At 34.6% G+C, this 4,833-nt stretch overlaps 1 protein-coding gene across 1 annotated transcript in view; it reads left to right on the top strand.

Moving 5' to 3' along the window:
• The first annotated feature begins 638 nt into the window (after positions 1–638).
• Positions 639–4,833, top strand: part of LOC117112894 (delta-like protein D) — a 38,648-nt gene continuing 34,453 nt past the window's right edge. Inside the window, exon 1 of the mRNA XM_033256107.1 lies at positions 639–729. The gene's annotated coding sequence lies outside the window, so the exon portion shown is untranslated. The remainder of the gene's footprint in view (positions 730–4,833) is intronic.

Genomic DNA, 4,833 nt, shown 5'->3' with positions numbered 1-4,833 from the left:
AATTCTTTCCTCCTTAAAGCTACGTAGGCTTTCACCTCTAGAAAGTGTTTCCCTAGATACCCAGAAATGTGTTTTCTGCAATATTAGGAAAATATTTTTACAACCAAATATCTGTAATGTTTCTTAACAATAAATATTGTCAAGCTGTCCACGGTAGGAAATGACATATCTGAGGGGTGTATCTATTCCAAGAAAAAAAATACAGTTTAGATGCAGTAAACTAGAACTAGAATGAAGTTATGTTTTTAAATTAACATAAGCAAGGACAGGTCCAGATGAGCCTCCCCACCCAACCCCTTTCCTCTTAAAAAATAAGAGAGAAGAATAGAAATAAAAGCAGGAAGAGGGGTTCTTACTTTTATTGACTTTATTATACAATCAACTATGCTGCAGGCCTCCTCCCCCCCCCCCCCACCACTAGCTCGATACTTCTACGTCTCATGGCCCATATCTTGTATCATACTGTTGCTGGAATGTTCTGGCCTCAATGCCATGTTATTCTGTTCTCAACGTCAAAGGGTATTATTGGTAGGCTGGGTCTATTGGGTACTCAAAATTATTAGGTTATTCTTTTTAACCAGCAATTGTTGTCAATATAATGGCCCTTTGATAATCATGTGTTTACACATTGTTGTACAGGGTTGGTGATGTAGCTGACTCAATACTACATTATTACACCTATTTCAATACGGTTTGTCAGAAGTAGATTACATTCTGGAAGTTTACTTGGTAAGTCTCTTGTTTTGTTTATATTTTGATTGATTGATTAATTGATTAATGATATTTATCATTGGTATTTTTCACAAAACTATTTAGACTTAAAATATAAAGAAAAATAAAACGAATAGGCCTATATAGATATTCATATATCATCATCATCATTTATTTAAGTCAGTTTTCTTCCCTCTTCCAAGGGGTTACTGACTGTCACTCGTTCCATGCAGCTACACCATCTTTCCACTTCTTCCTGTCTTGTGCATCATACTCCTCCAAACCAATTTTTGCACTTTCTTTCTTCACCATATCTTTCCACGTCACCTTTGGCCGTCCCCTTACTCTTCTACCTTCAACTTTTAGATGCCAGGCTCTCTTTACTGGATCACCTTCGTCTTTTCTTAGCACATGACCCATCCATCTCAAGCTACTCCTCATAACAACCTCCACAATTGTTTCACTTAGACCTAGACGTTATTTCTCTCTCTCTCTATATATATATATATATATATATTTATATATAGAGTCATTCCATGCCAACTCAACCAATTTACAGAAAGTTTCCATGGTGACCATCTTGGATTTTGCTGAAAATTTAATCAAATATACATTAAGGGGTATTATGAAAAATCCCAAAGTTTCATTGAAAAATTCCCATGCATTCCGAAGTTACGGCACTTTTAAATTTTGAAGACACAATCCTTTTTCAAAGAGCAGTGATATCTTGTTAGGGTTTTTGAAAAGCAATATTTTCATTTCTGGATGTAATAGAAAGCTGTAAATTGCTACTCTGGCTCAGTTCTGCCCCTACTTCCTAATTCTGGCATCAGAATCAAGCTCTGAATAGGCATTAAAAAGTTATGAGCAACTATTGGCTGAGATCAAATATTTTAATGGCAATTAGTTATAGATATATAATATAGACTATAGCCAAATACAAGATTATTCCAATCAAACATCAAATCACAGATTTATGACAACCCAAGAATGGCCGCAGCTCAAAAATTGACTCCCATACCCTAAATTTGAGGGGTAAGAAAACTATGTAGATAGTTAGCATTGGAAATGAAACTTACACAACTGGAAGATATGTATCTTTGCCATATATGGTAAAAATATTTTTATCTCAACTCAACCCCTTCAATATACACTCCCAATGTGAAAATGGTATTTTCTGTATCGGCGACTTCTGGTTTTAACTCCCCAACCCCAATATTCCCTATCCCCCAGTCTATAAGTCTAATTTGAATGTAGACAGCTTGTTGATTCTTGCAGACTGCTTAACTACTTTTATGTACTACACATCATTGTTTGCATAATATAACCCTGGACCAAACCAGACCATTATAGCACATGCTTCAGTCTGAAGAAGTTGGCAGTCTGCCAATGAAACGTTACAGGTAATCTATTGTACGTTTTTTGGTTCAACACAAAAGTAATAATTCTAATAAATATAACCCTGATTTAAAGACAGGCTCCAGAGAAAAAAAGTTTTGACAGGTTTTACAACTTATTTTTTCAAGACACAAAAAGCATATTTGACCAAAAAAAATGGGTATGGTTAATTAATAAGATATATAGCTTTTTTGAGTATTTAAAAACTGGGGGAAAATGGTGGATAAATGGGTGGTTTGAATGATGAAATATCATTTAAATATCCGTACTGGAATTGAGATGCCGCTAGTTGAAGTTACTCAGTGTCTTTTATCCAACTGTCTCCGGCATGGTACTCGCACTGTTAATGTCTTCAGCTTAAGAATATTGAGTCGTCTCAAGACTTTGCTCCCTTATACATTATCTCCAAAGTAATATGTTTTAGTGATGGGCAGCTCCCCAATACAAGAACTGTAAACATTTTAAAATTTGTCATCACAAAAATAACTTTGGGCATCAGAAAATATACTGAGAATCATCTTTTTGCATGTGTCCAATAAATATGTCTCCAAAAATGATGAGGGGTTTAAATTAACTGAATGATTTGCTCACTCTAGAACATTAACAGAATATGGGCTACAGCCTAGGAAATATGTTGCCTATCTTGGGGAAAATTGCTATCCAAATAATGTTATTTTGATTGCCAATCCCTAATATTGTAGTCTGAAAGCAAAATTTGGGCCTTACTAAGGCCTTACTAAGCCATAAGCTAGTTGACCCATTTGTTTGGAGCCCTCCTAGATGTACCGTATGGTTCCTGTTCAACATGTCATCTACATAATTGATGCACCAGAAATGCAGGGACAAAGTGCTCTTTTTACAAAATATCTCCACCGGACACCGAAAAAATTACCAAATTATTCACCTGCATGTAAAAGTTATGTATATTTAATACTAATAGTAATACTTATGATAATGATTTAATACTGGCTTTTCTTATTTAGTGTACATTCCTTTTATGTTTCTTGTTTAACTGTTTATTGTATATGCTTATAAGGTCACTGTGTTGCCCTCTTAGATTCATGTCAGTCTGTTTTCACACCGAAATAAATATGTCAAATAAAGTTACTGGGTTTAAGATTGAATGTGTGTTAGTGATTAGAATCATGAGGTGTTATAATCAGGGAAGAGTGAAATTTAACTGTTCCCTGGTTATAATTCATAGTGATTTTTTTTTGTTTTATTATTTATTAGAATTTTGCAATATTTTTTTTTCTATGAACATTTTAAACTTTGATAGCAATCAGTTTTTTTTCAAATTTCTGTCTCCAATGATCACACAAGCATGTGTTGTCAAATTGAACTGCAGTTTAGGATACATAAGGGTTGGGGGGTTGAAACCAGAAGTTGCTGATATAGAAAATACACCATTTTTACATTGGGAGTTTATATTGAAGGGGTTGAGTTGAGATAAAAATATTTCTACCATATATGGCCAAAATACATATCTTTCAGTCGTGTAAGTTTCATTTCCATTGCTAATTGTCTACGTAGTTATTTGATCCCTCAAATTTAGGGTAGGGGAGTCAATTATTGAGCTGCGGCCATTTTTGGATTGTCATAAATTTGATTGGAATAATCTTGCATTTGGCTATAGTCTATATCCCAAATAACTAATTCCCATTAAAATATTTGGTATTGGCCTGTAGTTGACCACACAACCTAAGGTCAAAATCTTAAAATAATTAATTTTTCCCAAATAAAACTGATTATGAGGTGGTCATAACCTGTCTCTTATACACATCTAGATGTGTATAAGAGACAGATAGACCTCTTAACTACTTTTTAAACATGTACTGCACGTCATTGTTTGCATATAATATAACCCTGATTTAAGACATGCTCCGGAGAGAAAATTTTTGATATGTTTTACAACTGATTTTTTCAAGACACAAAAAGCATATTTGACAAAAAACTTGGGAATGGTTAATTAATGAGATATATAGATTTTTGGAATATTAAAACGTGGGAGAAAAGGGTGGTTTGGATGATGAAATATCATTTAAGCATCCATACTATAGGAATTGAGATACTGCTTGTTAAAGTTACTCAGTGTGTTTTATCCAACTGTCTCCGGCATGGCACTTAAACTGTTCATGTCTTCAGCTTAAGAATATTGAGTCATCTCAAAACTGTGCTTCCTTATAAAGTATCTCAAAATTAATATGTTTTAGTGATGGGGCAGCTTCCCAATACAAGAACTGTAAACATTTTAACCTACAGTATGTCACCTCAAAGATGACTTTGGGCATCAGAAAATATACCAAGAATCATCTTTTGGCATGTGTCCATTAAAGACTTCTCCAAAAATGATGAGGGATTTAAACTGAATGATTCGCTCACTCCAGAAATTTAACAGAAACTTGGTCCCACCATTTCTTTATTCCATTGCAAATTTCTGCTGATATCAAGAGCTCAACATTCCAGAGCCAAGTAGCTGATGGTGAGATAACTGAAGATGGGCTACAGCCTAGGAAATATGTTGCCTATCTTGGTGGGGAAAAATTGCCTCCAAATAATGTTATTTTGATCACGAATCCCTAAATATTATGGTGTGAAGGCACAATTTGGGCCATAACAGGGAGTTGTTATAGTGACTGCAGATCCAACGAAGTCAGGCTCCTTTGTATTATGTTACAGACCGGCCCCTAGGGTGATCGTTAAGCTAATTGATTTGCACATTAC

The sequence above is a fragment of the Anneissia japonica genome, unplaced genomic scaffold, assembly GCF_011630105.1.
Source record: "Anneissia japonica isolate Jap-2015-1 unplaced genomic scaffold, ASM1163010v1 scaffold287713_len945575_cov184, whole genome shotgun sequence".
In the NCBI taxonomy this organism is placed as follows: domain Eukaryota; kingdom Metazoa; phylum Echinodermata; class Crinoidea; order Comatulida; family Comatulidae; genus Anneissia; species Anneissia japonica.
Note: the sequence above shows the minus strand (reverse complement) of the source record. Positions and strands in the feature narration are given on the sequence as shown.